Source organism: Lepus europaeus, chromosome 12 (assembly GCF_033115175.1).
Source record: "Lepus europaeus isolate LE1 chromosome 12, mLepTim1.pri, whole genome shotgun sequence".
NCBI classification, from domain to species: domain Eukaryota; kingdom Metazoa; phylum Chordata; class Mammalia; order Lagomorpha; family Leporidae; genus Lepus; species Lepus europaeus.
In genome coordinates, this window is record NC_084838.1 from 91,054,990 (window position 1) to 91,071,061 (window position 16,072).

At 44.4% G+C, this 16,072-nt stretch overlaps 2 protein-coding genes across 2 annotated transcripts in view; one reads left to right on the plus strand and one right to left on the minus strand.

Annotated features, from left to right (window-relative positions):
• ECM2 (extracellular matrix protein 2) overlaps positions 1-15,736 on the minus strand; it is a 55,236-nt gene extending 39,500 nt beyond the window's left edge. The window contains exons 1-3 of the mRNA XM_062208496.1: positions 15,478-15,736; positions 14,375-14,559; positions 3,050-3,102 (exon numbers count right to left, since the gene is read on the minus strand). The gene's annotated coding sequence lies outside the window, so the exon portion shown is untranslated. The remainder of the gene's footprint in view (positions 1-3,049; positions 3,103-14,374; positions 14,560-15,477) is intronic.
• Positions 1-16,072, plus strand: part of CENPP (centromere protein P) — a 257,893-nt gene that overhangs the window by 209,504 nt on the left and 32,317 nt on the right. The window lies entirely within an intron of this gene.

Consider the following 16,072-nt stretch of genomic DNA (forward strand, 5'->3'; position numbering starts at 1 on the left):
CTTAATTAAATAATAAGTATTTGTAAAATTCTTAAATTCTACTTCAGGGGTCCAAATTACTTGATAGCGGGGCAAGTGTTTAGGTGTAGCAATTAAGATGCTACTTCAGGGGGCCGGCGCTGTGTCATAGCAGCTAAAGCCGCTGCCTGCAGTGCTGGCATCCCATATGGGCACTGGTTCAAGTCCTAGCTGCTCCACTTCCAATCCAGCTCTCTGCTATGGCCTAGGGAAGCAGTGGAAGATGGCCCAAGTCCTTGGGCCCCTGCACCTACGTGGGAGACCCAGAGGAAGCTCCTGGCTCCTGGCTTCGGATTGGCACAGCTCCCACCATTGCAGCCAATTGGGGAGTGAACCATTGGATGGAAAACCTCTCTCTCTCTCTCTCTCTCTCAATCTCAATCTCAATCTCAATCTCAATCTCTCAGTCTCTCTCTGCCTCTCTCTCTGTGTAACTCTTTCAAGTAAAATAAATAATAAATCTTTTTTAAAAAAGTGTATAGGTTTAGCTAAATAAATAAATAAATAAAAAAAGATGCTATCCCTTATTGGAGTTCCTCCGCTACAATCTGATTGCAGCTTCCTGCTAATGTGCACCCTGGGAGGCAATAGGGGGATGGCTCAAGGGCTTGGGTCCCTCCTACCCATAGGGTGTGGGGGGAGACCTGGAGTGAGATACAGGCACCTGGCTGCAGCCTGGCCCAGCCCCAGCCCCAGTTGTTGTATACATTTGGGCAATGTGCTAGCAGATAAAAGATACCTCTCTTTCTCCTTCTGCCTCTCCTCAAAGAAAATAAGTAAACTTAAAATTACTTGACAAAAATTAGCTGAAATTTTCATTTTCCAAAATCTTTTTTAATAAAGTGCAAAGCTTTTTTTTTTTTTTTTTAATACAAACTTCAGTTTTCTTAATTGAAAGAACAAGAGACAGAGACCTAGGTCTCCCATCCTCTGATTGATTACTCAAATGCTTGCAATAGTCATAGCTGGTGTTTGAAGCCAGGAGCCTGGAACCCAATCTTGGTCTCCCACATGGGTGCTAGGGATCCATCATTGGCTATCTACCAGTGTGGGCATTAGAAGGAAGCTGGAATCAGAGGTAGAGCCAAGACTGAAACCCAGGCATTTCAATATGGGATGCAGGCATACCAAGCAGCTTCTTTACTGCTGTACCAAATGCCCACACTTCCCCAAATCTTAAAATGACCTCAATAGATTGAATCAAGATGATGGACTGAGTACTGGAACCACCCAAATTCCTCAAAATAATAAAAGCTTGTTTTTAAAAACGTAAAACTTCACAGCAAATAAGTAATACTCTTAGACAATAAATGATTTTTAGGACTTCAAAGACTGAAGGCAGATATGCTCCATCAGAAGAACGACATCGTAGCCCAGAATTCATGAGGGAAGATACCTTGTGGGTCCTTTAGGTCTGGAAATTCCAGATCCTGGGCACAAAGGGCTTGGCTGAGCATTGACTCCTGAGCAGCAGGGAAGGCACCCCCTGCCCTTCTTTTTTTTTTTTTTAATTTTTATTTTTTTTTTTTTTGACAGGCAGAGTGGACAGTGAGAGAGAAACAGAGAGAAAGGTCTTCCTTTTGCCGTTGGTTCACCCTCCAATGGCCGCCGCGGTAGCGCGCTGCGGCTGGCGCACCGCGCTGTTCCGATGGCAGGAGCCAGGCGCTTCTCGTGGTCTCCCATGTGGGTGCAGGGTCCAAGAACTTGGGCCATCCTCCACTGCACTCCCTGGCCACAGCAGAGAGCTGGCCTGGAAGAGGGGCAACTGGGACAGGATCGGTGCCCCGACCAGGACTAGAACCCGGTGTGCCAGCGCCGCAAGGCAGAGGATTAGCCTGTTGAGCCACGGCGCCGGCCTACCCCCTGCCCTTCTAATGTTACTGTGATTTGTTCCAAGAATCAGTTATGCGTCTACACATTGGAACCCACATGCTTGTTCACCTGGCCAGAGTGGCTGAACAGACAGGTCGATGGCTGGTGGACAGGGGGCTCCCATGTTGACAATTCAAACTGGCTGCAGATTCAGCCCTGCTTCAGACATAAGCACATTCCACGCACATGTTCAGGCCTTTTAGTCAGTGTTTTAATCTTGCATTCTCAGTCAGGCACAAATAGCTCAGGATTACCAAACATTTAGGGAGATTCTAATGTTGGAGGTGAAACATCCCAATACATCTATACACATCAGAAAAGAAAAGAATTCTGCAGTTAAAAGCTTGATGGTGTGCATGAGAAAGCTGGTAGTAATATTGGAGAAAACACTAAAGAAACATCCTAAAAAAGTAGAGGGAAAGACAGATGGAAAACAAAAGGGAAAAGATAAAGCATCAGACAAGGAAGTTCAATATCAAATTAGAAGTTCAGAAAGCAAACAGAAAAACAGGAAAAATGCATACTTCAATGAAGAAACAATTCAAGAAAATGAGAATTCAAGGACCAGGGTTTCCAAAATGAATAGGCTTATTGGATGTTCAGCATAATAGATGAAATTAGACTAACTTCAAGCACATAATTTTGAAATTTAAGAATGTCAGAGTGGCCGGCACTGTGGCATAGTAGGCTAAGCCTCCATCTGGGGCGCCGGCATCCCATAGGGGTGCTAGTTCATGTCCTGACTGCTCCTATTCCGAGCCAACTCTCTGCTTATGGCCTGGGAAAGCAGTGAAAAGATGACCCAAGTGCTTAGGCCTCTGCACCCGCGTAGGAGACCAGGAAGAAGCTCCTGGCTTCACATCGGCTCAGCTCCAGCAGCTACAACCATTCGGGGAGTGAACCAGCAGATGGAAGACCTATCTGTCTTTCCCTGTCTCTGCCTGTAGCTCTACCTCTCAAATAAAAATCTTAAGAGAGAGAGAGAGAGAGAATGAATGAATGAATGTTGGAGACAGAGGATCCCTCCTACTTTCAGCAACAAAAATAAACCACAGGACCCTGCATTAGGGTGACTTCTGGTTACTGAATAGTAATCCTGGGACAAAGTAGACAATGGGAAGATGCCTTTAAAAATCAAAAGAATACTTAATTTCCTTACCAGACAAAAAGAGAGGCAACTCAGTCCAAAATGGCCATACACCATCCAACAGGCTGTTCATAGAAAGGGAAATGTCAAGTCAGTAAAAAGAAGAGTAGCGTCTCATACTCAGTAACAGAAGCCATGGCTTGATTTAAAATACAGACATTAAGACAGTTTTTTGCTTAGTATTTACAATGTCACTTGGGATACCTGAATACCCTATCTGAGTGCCAGGCTTGGAGTCGCAGCTCCACTTCAGATCTTGCTTCCGGCTAATGCGCACCGTAGGATGAAGTAAATGATGGCTGTATTAGTTAGGTCCTTAATTACTTGAGAGACCCGGACTGAATTCCTGGCTCCTGGCTTCAGCATGGCTCTACCCTGTCTGAGGTAGACATTTGGGAAGTGAACCAGCAGATGGAAGATTGATTCTCTCTCTCCCTCTCCCTCTCTCCCCCTTTCTCTCCCCCTCTCCCCCTTTCTCTCCCCCTTTCTCTCCCCCTTTCTCTCCCCCTTTCTCTCCCCCTTTCTCTCCCCCTTTCTCTCTCCGCCTTTCAAATAAATTAAATAAATATGTTTTAAAGTTCATTAAAAAGGAAAAGAATATATTGAAATACATACATTAGTTTTGGGAGAAAACACTGTGGGTAATCTGCTATGTTGGCCAGGGAGTAGAGCAAACAGGAACAGCTTAACAGTGGCTGGCTGAATACCATCAGGCCTAGCATTTCAAAACCTCCAGGAATCCATTATAGAAACAGGTCTTTCTGGGCAAAGGTGTTCCAGAAGAATATTTTGAAGCACAGTAACCTTGAATGAGAAGAATGGGAGGGTTAACTCCATGGGCTGTTGGCAGAACAGGAGGTAGCTGGAGAACGGAAGGCCTCCATAGTACCAGCATGCAGAATTGTCACGGTGCACCCAGAGGAAACTTCAAAACCATGTGTCTTGTGATCTTAACTTATTTTGATATAATTTAGCATCATTGCTTCTCAGCCTTTTGGCCAAGATCAAGTGATATAATTTAGCATCTAATTTATTAAAGAACAAATTGGAAAGAAATTAAAACTCTTTATTGCAGTTCTGTCTGGATTATGGAATTTTAGGGGCACATTTACCATGTAACTGTATATTTTTATAACGTTTTGAGCTTTTTATGACAAGATCAGAAAAGAATAACTTTTTAAAAGGGACAAAAACAAGCAGAAAAAGAAGTAACAGATAACAGCATGGAGGACTAACAGTAACTCCCATGCTGAGATGGTCACAAAAAAAACCCAAATTTTACAGTTTCTGAAGTTGCTGCTCTAAAATTTCTGTGGTTTAATGGACTGTTACATGAGTCCTTTTGCAGAAACTATTTTAACCGCACTAGTCTATGGAAAATGCTGGTAGTACACTTTCTTCTGCCCCCTTTATTACTGCAGGCATAAATTATGTCCTGAGCCTTGGCTCTGCCAGCCCTCCAAGGAGCGTGGCCTTGCTCGGCAGCAGGCACTGAGCAGAGCCTCCTGTGCCGCCTGTGCCTGTCAGGTGCACACGCCAAAGGACCATTCCTGTGATGCCATCATTTTCAGTACAGTCACCTTTGCAGTGTTTTGCCTTGGGTTCTGGTATACCAGTGAGTTGAATTTTCTTTTAGGTGTGCAATTGCTTGCCATATGACAACTTTGTAGCTATTAACACCTAGGGAAATATAAATTTCAGATGTTTTAAGTAGAGCCATTCACAAAAACAGGAGCCTTATCTAGGTTCAGGCCAGTTTTAGGTATGTCTGTCTATCAGTCTCTCTTCTCAGCATAGTCAGATGCCTTTTAAACTGGTTAACACTGGAGTGTGTCAGTTGTTTCATTTACTTTTTTTTTTTTTTGACAGGCAGAGTTAGACAGTGGAAGACAGAGAGAAAGGTCTTCCTTCCATTGGTTCACCCCAAAATGGCCACTATAGCGCCATTCGGAAGCCAGGAGCCAGGTGCTTCCTCCTGGTCTCCCATGCGGGTGCAGGGCCCAAGCACCTGGGCCATCCTCCACTGCACTCCCGGGACACAGCAGAGAGCTGGCCTGGAAGAGGGGCAACCGGGATAGAATCCAGTGCCCCGACTGGGACTAGAACCCAGTGTGCCGGCGCCACAGGCAGAGTAATCAATTAGCCAAGTGAGCCACGGCGCAGGCCGTTTCATTTACTTTTGTTGACCTTGCGTGTTCAGGTAGTGTGACAAAATATAAATATGCCATGATTTACTCAACAGTGCTCCTGTTGTGGGCATTTGCATTATTTACCTTTTCTTTCAAAAATAGGATGTACTTTTTGAGTTTAGATGTAGACTTCCAGTTACTTTCTACAAAGATTCTAGTCATATACACTCCCACCAAAAATACATCAAATGCCCATTTTCCTGCCACTTTATTTTCTAAATGACTTTCACACTTTTAAATAAGTAGTGTAGTTGTCTCTCAATATTCAGAGGGGATTGGTTACAGAAACACACCCTGGCCCTGCCATGAATACTACAATCCACAGATGAACACGTCCTTTATATAAAAAGAGAGTATTTGCATGTAACCTACACACATCCTCTCATGGATTTGAAATCATCTCTATATAATTTATAATACCTAATGTGTAAATAGTTATTATTTCTTTAAGAAATAATGACAAGGGGAATAAAGTCTTTACATACCTGGTACAGGTGCAGTTTTTCTAGTATATGCTATCTTCAGGTATAAAATTGATTGAACTTGTGGATACAGAACCCATGGATATGGATTGCTGACATTTCATAAAAGTAGCATAAATTTTTAAAGTACACAGTTAGGGGCCAGTGCTGTGGCGCAGTGGGTTAAAGCCCTGGCCTGCAGTGCCAGCATCCCATATGGGCGCCGGTTCTAGTCCCAGCTGCTCCACTTCCAATCCAGTTCTCTGCTATGGCCTGGGAAATCAGTGGAAGATGGCCCAAGGGCCTGGGCCCCTGGACCCACATGGGAGACCTAGAGGAAGCTCCTGGCTCCTGGCTTCAAATCAGCTCAGCTCTGGCCATTGCAGCCATTTGGGATATGAACCTGCAAATGGAAGACCTCTTTAACACTGTCTTTCAAAAAAATTTTTTTTAATTAAAAAAAATATATATACAGTGAAAGCTTTCATTTTTCTTTACTATACTGGGCTTGATTGTTCTACCAACCTTCTGATTGAAGTAACAAAAAAAAAGCTATACATAACTTTTATATAGTTCTATATAAAAAGCTTTATATGACTATAAAAATATATCACACATTAGAACATCTTAAAAAACATTGTTGCAAGGTGGGTGTGATAACAGCAGACTCAGCTGCCGTTTGGGACACTCACACCCGTGTTGCAGTGCCTGGGATTGAGTCCTATCTCTGCTTCCCATCTGCCTTCCTGCTAATGACCCCCTGGAGGTCAGCACATGGCTCCAGTACTTGGGTTCCTGCTGCTCATTTGGGAAACCCAGATGGATTTCCTGACTACTGGTTTTGACCTGGTCCAGCCCTGGCTGTTACAGGCATTTGGGATGTGAACCAGTAAATGGAAGATCTCTTTCTTTATCTGTTCTATCTCTGTCACTGTGCCTTTCAATTAAACAATGAACTTCATTTAAAAAATCATCAGTGAGGTGAGAAGATTTTAAAAAATTGCTGGACCCAAATCTGGGAGATTACTATGATAAACATTTTGTTTTGAGGTTATTTGCCAGAAATATTAAATAAGAAAAATGTCAGTAAATATATAGGAAGCAATAACAACAATTCAACACCTTTTTTTATCCATCACCTCAAATACCTATCATTTAGTCTTCCTAACTCAAACCTTGTACCCTTTGATCAATATCTCTCAATTCCCCCAACCTCACAGCTTCTGGTAATCACCATTCTGCTGTCTGCTACTATGAATTAATTGTTTTAGATTCCATGTGCTGTATAAGCAAGTGAGAACATATAGTATTTTTCTTTCTGTGTCTGCCTTATCTCACTTAGCATGATGTCATCCAGATTCTCCATGTTGTTGCAAATGACTTTTTTTTTTTTTAACATTGATTGATTTATTTATTTTAAAGGCAGAGTTAGAGGAAGGGAACAGAGAGAGATCTTCCATCTGCTGGTTCACTCCCCAAATGGCTGCAACAGCCAGGGCTGAGCCAGCCCAAAGCCAGCAGCCAGGGACTGCTTCCAGGTATCCCACATGGGTGGCAGGGCCGAAGTACTTGGGCCATCCTCTGCTGTTTCCCCGGGCACATTAGCAGGGAACTAGATCAAAAGTGGAACAGCCAGGACTCGAACCAGTGCCTATATGGATTGCTGACATTGAACGTAGTGACTTTACCCCACTGCACCACAATGCCAATCCCGAGAATTTTCCTTCTTTTTTAAAGCTGAATAGTACTCCATTGTGTGTATTTACACCATGTTTTTGTTATCTCTTCTTTTTTTTTAATTAATTTTTATCTATTTGGAAAACACATCTTCTTTCTACTGGTTCACTCCTTCTAATGCCTGCGATAGGTGGGCCTGGGCCAGACCAAAGCCAGTAGCCAAGAAATTAATCTGGGTCTCCCACGTGGGTGACAAGGACTCAACTACTTGAGACTTCAACCGCTGCCGCCTGACGTGGTCATTAGAAGAAAGCTGTGATTGGGAGCAGAGTGTAGACTCTCACCCAGGAGTATGGGCGGGAATCTCTAGATCAAATGCTCACTCCTTTTTAAATATTTATTTTTTATTACTTTTTAAGATTTTATTTATTTGAAAGGCAGAGTTACAGAGTGAAAGAAGGAGAGGGAGAGAGATCTTCCATCCACCTGTTCACTTCCCAGATGACTGCAATAGCTGGGGCTGGGCCAGGCCAAAACCAGGAGCCAGGAGCTTTTTCAGGGTCTCCCTATTGGTGGCAGGGGCCTAAACCTTGGGCCATCTTCTACTGCTTTCCCAGGCACATTAAACTGGATCAGAACTAGAACAACTGGGACTTGATCCAGCACCCATATGGGATGCTGGCCCTGCAAGTGGCAGCTTAGCCTGCTGTGCCACAGCGCAGTCATTCTGACTTTCAAATAATTAAATCAAAATTTTTTAAGTAAAAAAAAAACCTTTTCGGCCGGCGCCGTGGCTCAACAGGCTAATCCTCCGCCTTGCGGCGCCGGCACACCGGGTTCTAGTCCCGGTCAGGGCACCGATCCTGTCCCGGTTGCCCCTCTTCCAGGCCAGCTCTCTGCTGTGGCCAGGGAGTGCAGTGGAGGATGGCCCAAGTGCTTGGGCCCTGCACCCCATGGGAGACCAGGAGAAGCACCTGGCTCCTGCCATCGGAACAGCGCGGTGCGCCGGCCGCAACGCGCTACCGCGGCGGCCATTGGAGGGTAAACCAACGGCAAAAGGAAGACCTTTCTCTCTGTCTCTCTCTCACTGTCCACTCTGCCTGTCAAAAAAAAAAAAAAAAAAAAAAAAAAAAACCTTTTCTTTCTGTACTTGAAATGCAAAAGGGAGCTCCCATCTTCTGATTCACTCCCCAGATGCCTACAATATCCAGGACTACGCCAGACTAAATTCAGGACTCAGGACTCAATCCAGGTTTTTCCCATGAATGGAAGGAACACATTTACTTGTGTCACTACATGTAGCAACCACTAAGCCAAAAGTGCTCCTGTTTGTTTATTTGTTGAGGGACATGTAGGTTGCTTCCATATCTTGGCTACTGTGAATAGTGCTACAGTAAATGTGGAAGTGCAGATGTTTCTTCAACAGACCACTTTTATTTCTTTCCTGGTGTTTGTTTTATTTTTCTTTGCTTTTTAGAGAGAGGGAAAGGAGAGAGAAAGCGCTGTCTTCCATCTGTTGGTTCACTCTCCAAATGGCTGCAATGGCCAGGGCTGGGCCAGCTGGGCCAGCCAAAGCCAGGAGCCAGGAGCTTCTTCCAGGTCTCCCACGTGGGTGCAGGGGCCCAAGGACTTGGGTCAGCTTCTGCCACTTTCCCATGCACATTAGCAGGGAGCTTGGTCAGAGGAACAGCTAAGACTCAAACCCATACCCAAGGCTGCCGACGGCTGCTTAATCCAGTGCACCACAGCACTGGCCCCTCTTTCAGATGTTTACCCAATAGTGAGATTACTTAAGTCCATGGTAATTTTTTTGAGAAACTTCCATACTGTTTTCCACAACAGCTGTACTAATTTACATTCCTATCAACAGTGAATAAGTTTCCTGTTCTCCACATCCTCACTAATATTTATTACTTCTTGTCTCTTGATAATAGCCTTCCTGACAGATGTGAGATAATGTCTCATTGTGGTTTTGCTTTGCATTTCTGTGACGGTTAGTGATGATGAGCATATTTTCATGTGTCTGGATATTTGAGAAATCTCTGTTCCAATCCTTTGCCCATTTTTTAATCACATTATTTACTTGCTACTGAATTATTTGAGTTCTTTATGTATTCTGGATGTTAATCTCTTATCAGATGTATAATCTGAAAGTATTGTGTCCTATTCCCTAAGTTGTCTCTTCAGTCTGTTGATCATTTCCTTTGCTGTGCAGAAGCTGTTTAATTTTATGTAATTGTATTTGTCCCTTCTTAGTTCTTATGCTCGGTATGAGAAGCCAGAAAAAAAGACTACAAACTGATTGATTCCATTACATTGAATGTCCAGAATGGGCAAATACATTGAGACATGAATTACGTTAGTGGTTACCTGAGGTGAGAGAGTGATTGAATGGGGTATGACTGTTAGTAAGCGCAGAGTTGCTTTATGTGGTGAACAAAATGTTCTAAAAAGTAGGTAGGGTGGTGGCTTTCAATTATGAATATGCTAGTATATTCATATGTGTGTATATATATATATGTAAAGTGACTGGTATACTTTACACTTTGAATTTTATGGTTCATAAATTATACCTCAGTAAAGCACTTTTTAAAAATACTCTGGTGGGGGCTGGCGCACGACTCACATGGCTAATCCTCTGCCTGTGGCGCCGAAATACCATATGGTTGCCGGGTTCTAGTCCCGGCTGCTCCTCTTCCAGTCCAGCTCTCTGCTGTGGCCCAGGAGGGCAGTGGAGGATGACCTAAGTGTTTGGGCCCTGCACCCGCATGGGAGACCAGGAAGAGGCACCTGGCTCCTGGCTTCAGATCGGTGCAGCGCCAGCCGTTGTGGCCATTTGGGGAGAACCAATGGAGGGAAGATCTTTCTCTCTGTCTCTCTCACTGTCTATAACTCTACCTATAAAATTAAAAAAAAAAAAAATGCTCTGGTGAAATACTAAAAGTTTTCCTTTTCTGGAAACAAAACAGGCCTATTGAAGTTCCTGGCCAATAAAATAATGTAATAAAAAAAAATAAAATAAGGATAAATGGTGGGGAAGGAATTTGTCATAGCAATCAAGAAACCATTTGAAACACCCACATGTTGTATTAGAGTGCCTAAAAGTTCAAGTCCTGACTCCACTCCCATTCCAGCTTCCTGTTAATGCACATCCCAAAATGCAACAGTGATGGTCAAGTGTGGTTGGATCCCTGACACTCACATTGGAGGCCCAGTTTGAGTACCCAGCTCCTGGCTTTGAACTGGCCCATCTCCAGCTATTGTGGGCATCTGTAGAGTCAACCAGTGTATAGGAGATCCCTCTTTGTCTCTTTGTCCCTCTCTCACTCCTCATACTCCCTACTCCTTATTCCCTCTCGCTGCCTTTCAAATGAATAAAAAATTAAATTTGAAAAAATAAGTTAGCATTTTTATATAGTTAGAAAATGAAATCAAGGAAAAGATGTGATTTAAATATCAACTACATTTAAAAATGAATCAAATGTTTAGGAATAAATACCATGAAAAACGAGTAAGATATCCTTAGAGAGAATCATAAAAGTTTGAGAAAAATTAAAGAAGAGCTAAATAAGGGTAAGGGGAAAGACCATACTCAGACAGTGAGACGTTTGGTGTTGCAGAGGTGCCATGTATCCGTCAACTGATCTTAGAGCTGAGGCAATGTGAATCAAAATCCTAGTAGTTCACTTGATGGTGCAGTATATATGTGTGGTGCGTGTATACGTTTGGTATGGAGTATGTGTATGTGGTAGGGATTTGGCATGGTGTGTGGTGGTTCATGTGGGTTGTGTTTGGTGCATATGGTGTAGTAAGAGTGTGGTGCATGTGGTCTGTGGTGTGATGTGATATTGTAATACATGAGTGCATGGTAACTATGTGGTACATCAGTGGGTGGTGGGCATTTGTGGTGCAGGTGTTGTGGTGAGTCCCTGGTGTGGTGGGATGTGTTTGGTGTGGGGAGTATATCATGTGCCTGTGGTATGTGTGTGATGTGTTGTAGTGCATGTATATATGTGAGGTGTGGTATGTACATGGAGTATGTGGTGTGGTAGAAAGTGACAAATACTCAGATGTGTATTTGCAAAATACAGAGAAATGCAAAACACAGAGAAAAATCCCAGACACTCTTGAAGGAAAACAGGCTGTAGGAATTTCCCTAAATATCAACTCTCATTATTAAACAACCACAGTAACTAGTACAGTGTGGTAATGACAGGAAGACAGATAACAGACAGTGGGACAGGAAGAGAGACCAAAAAATTCCTTCTCATGTGTCCCCTGGAGTTGTGACAGCAGAGACTCTGCCACATGGTGACCAGAATACAGCTTTGTTCCATTGTGCCCCAGAGACTAGACTAGAGCCAACAGACAAAGGCTGCAGCCAGGCTGATTTGGACTTAATTTAAAAAAAAAAAAAAGTTCTAACCAGAATTGTCCAACCAAGCTGCTTGATGAGGTCCCAGAGCCCACAGCTGGAATGACTATGGGAGAAACCAGAGGACAGTCTGTTGAGAACTTTGTTGATTGAATTGCTAATATGCAAGTCTGGAGGATTCCATTTTATTGATCATGTTCGAAAGTATGTTTCTATGATTCTGTCTCTGTACCATGGTGCTGTAGGCCATGGGGAAATGAGGTGTCTGTCTTTGTCGGGGAACTTCCCTCACTCCCTGAGCCGCGTTTGGTAGCATGGGCCTGCCAGAGGCTAGGCTCAGAGTTTGACTGTGTCCGCCAGGGTCGGCAGCCCTCCCTGGAGGCTCCTGGACTCCAGGACAGATCCAAATCTTGTCCTTAGAATGATGTCCGACAGGAGGACACATGACTGCACTTCCTGCATGAAGTCTGCGTATGGAAATAAACTCAACAGGGAGAAAGCTGTGGATGTTGGGCTAGAGGGGGGTCACCAAATGAAGTGGTCGAGCTTTTCCTTTTTTTTTTTTTTTTTTTTTTTCAAGAAATGAGTAAATGGTGAGATGTGACAATTGATATGACAAGTGTTCCTGGGACCTGTCACTTCTTTGTTTAGGCTTTGTATGATTTCCTGTCCTGCTGTGGTGAGACTCAGTCTGGGGGGCTGGAAATCTTCCCAGAATGTCATCCATGCACAGGATATGACAGGAAGTAAGAACTGAGGCTAGAGTACAAACGAGGGTTCCCATACAGTAGTCTAAAGGTGTCAAAGTTACACACCAAGCTAGCAATCGTTTAAGCAAATCATCTCTCATTCGCTTATCTCAGAAAGACTTCTTCAGAGTCGGAATCCTGCACTCCTAGATTTCACCTACACCAGAACATGGTGGCTCGGGAAGGAGCCAGTACATGCCCCACCACATTTCTTTCTCCATGCCTCGTGCTGCCCATGCTGTGACCTACGCGGTCCTCTGAGCTCCTTCCTTAACTCTGCACAGGCAGCTACCCTGCCCCAGGGGTGCTTGGACTGGCAGTATGTTCTGTCTCAGGGTGACAGCCACGTCAGAGGCCTACACAAGTCCCGGAAGCAGAGTTTTTGGGGCAGGGAATTCCCAGGTGCCAGAACCACACCCAGAATGTGACCTGGAGGGGCCGGCTTAGACAGCACGAGGACACCTTGCTCCCTAGGGAGGATGAAGCCAAAGCAGAGTGCACGTCAGAGGTGCCTCTCGGTCAGCCAAGAATGATGGTGAGACATAGAGCACCTCACCTTATATGGAGAGGAGTTAGGTGTGGTAGTCTTACTAGGAGACAGCACCATGCCCCACAGTGATTTCCTGTGTTTTCCTGTTCTTGAGATAAGGGAAGTTCTACCATGAGTATAACACAAGTAAAACATTACCAAATGATCTAGATTAAAGGAGACAATTAAAAACCATGTAAGAAGCCAATAGGTTTTCCTATCCTGACTAAAGTAAGCTTTGCTGTGAACTTGTCCATGACAGCAAAAGATAACACAAGGTTGTTAAAAGGTGAAGAACTTGGTTAATAAAGTTTGGTGTTGGATTAGAATGTTTGCCATCTAGTCTTAGGTGTAAATCCACACCTTCCTGATGTCCAACCTTCTGAACTCATGACCCAGACCTGAATGCCAGGGCTTAAGTTGAGACCATGACATTAGAGCACAGGTTTAGTTAAGTGATCGGCAGTGACTGCCCAGGCGGGGTCACTGAAAGACCCATCTGACATGTTCTTGAATCAGGAGCGTGACATAATTTTTATTTGCTTAATTCTTTTTTTTTTTTTTTTTTTGACAGAGTGGACAGTGAGAGAGAGAGAGAGAAAGGTTTTCCTTTTGCCGTTGGTTCACCCTCCAATGGCCGCCGCGGTAGCGCGCTGCAGCCGGCGCACCGCGCTGATCCGATGGCAGGAGCCAGGTGCTTCTCCTGGTCTCCCATGGGGTGCAGGGCCCAAGCACTTGGGCCATCCTCCACTGCACTCCCTGGCCACAGCAGAGAGCTGGCCTGGAAGAGGGGCAACCGGGACAGGATCGGTGCCCCGACCAGGACTAGAACCCGGTGCGCCGGCGCTGCAAGGCGGAGGGCTTAATTCTTAATTTGTTCTCAGCCTCCTAATATACTCAAAGTTCCGCCAGCCATATAGAATCTCCCTCTATCCTGTTTACTTGTCCTCTAGCTGCTGTCTAGTCCACCTTCCCATTGCTACTTGATTTCTTTTTTTAAAAAAAGGTTTATTTTATTTATTTGAAATACAGAGTTACAGAGAGAGGTAGAGCCAGAGAGAGGTCTTTCATCTGCTGGTTCACTCCCCAGATGGCTTCAACGGCCGGAGTTGCGCCGATCCACAGCCAGGAGACAGGAGCTTCCTCTAAGTCTCCCATGTGGGTGCAGGGCTCAAGGACTTGCACCATCTTCTGCTTTCCCAGGCCATAGCAGAGAGCTGGATAGGAAGTGGAGCAGCTGGGACTCGAACCGGTGCCCATATGGGATGCTGGGACTGCAGGCCAGGGCTTTAACCTGCTGCACTACAAGCACCAGCCCTGCTACTTGATTTCTTGATAAAGAATCTACAGGAAATACCTTCATATGTTCACTTCCACTTATTCCCAATTCTTCTGCTGGGATTCTGGGAAAGCTGTGTCCTCTTTAGTCCTAATGGCTCCTTTTTCTTGTCTTCTGCTTATTGGTTACCTCATCAATGTCAGTGTTGACATTCCCTGGTCGCCATTGCCTTTTCTCACCCTCCCTCAGGATCTGCTTCATTCCTTTAATGTAAATGAGACTCCCATTAATCACAAAGCTGTAACATATGCTATTGAGTTACATGTCTACTTTAAGCTCTAAAGTATTTTCTGAGCTTCATACTAAATCACCAACCTCTGGTCCCGTTGGCGTGGACTTCTCCCAGGCATTGCCTCAGCACATCCAGAAGAAAGAACAAGGCACACTGTCCCCTGCTGCCCACCTCTAAATTTGTTATTCCTTTCTGTTTCCCCTATTGTTGGTAATTCCTAGAACTGAGGAAATGCCAGATTTACCTAACCACTGATTTTATTGATTAGAAGCTTTTTAAAATTTAGCTTTATCTTGCTCATAGCTGTTTATTTAAGTTCGTGTCTGGATGGATACAGTGAGTTTATATTATATCCAGATAACCAGGAAATTGGTTTGCTTATCCTAACCAACTGCTTTAACTGTAGCAATATTCTGACTGGAGTTCAGGCAGAGTTTAAGTTACAGAAGAAACTTTGTACAAAGAAAACCACATTTGGTCTTTATAGTTTAGTTTCCATTCCTAAAACTACATTAAGTCGTTTTTTGCCATAAAATTCATCCATATTTAAAAATGTAATTTATGATATTCATCATTTAAGTAGTTTTGTAGAGTTTTAAGGTAACCTAGGAACAGATGTTTTTGGTATGTTTGGTAGAATCAGGTCCTCGTCTGCTCTGGTATATACTGTACAAGGCAGGTGGTAGCAGAGTCAAATGGAGAAAAACACAGGGAGCTGGCATGAGTACAGCCCGGGCGCCAGATGCCCAGCTCTTTGCTGGACCTGCAGTACAATAAATCCTTCAACACAGTGGCATGCATTGTTAGCCTCCAGTTTCCAAAGGGGCAAAACTGAAGTGTCACAGGGGCTGAATGAGGAAACTGAAGCTTCATAGAACTCAATACTTACCTAACTGCTAAGCAGGTAATCCAGCGAGAGGTCTGATTTCCTTTCCCACAACAGCCAAGCTGGAGCCTCTGCCCCTGCCGGCAGGCAAGGGAAGGCACAGCAGCAGAAACCGCTTCTTGGCACCACCATGGCCCCACACTCCCATAGAGCCACAGGACTCGTGAGACCCAAACTGCCCAGGGCCTGGAGAGAGACTCTGTGATGGATCACTGTCAGAAGAGTCAGGACCGGAGCTCAGGCCTCGACCCGGTCACTCGCCCTACAGCAAGCACTGGATGAGTCATTTCTCCCCCCGGATCGGTTTTCCGATCTTTAGTGTAAGTCCATTAGGGATTTCTTAGGTTGTTGCTCGCATTCTAGGGCGTGGTGTTCTTACTTTGGAGAACAGCAGCCACAGCCACAGCTTCCAGAATTGTCCTTTGCCCTGCAATTTTCCTCCTGCGAGCCCTCAAACCCATGCTTAGCGTGAGGTTTGTGAGAGACTTACACATATGGTAGTTTTAACATTTGCTGGGAGTGGGGATTCTTTTCCGCTGATATACTGTCTGAAGGAGATGGCCATAAACCAGGGCGACCACAGTATTTACAAAGGTAT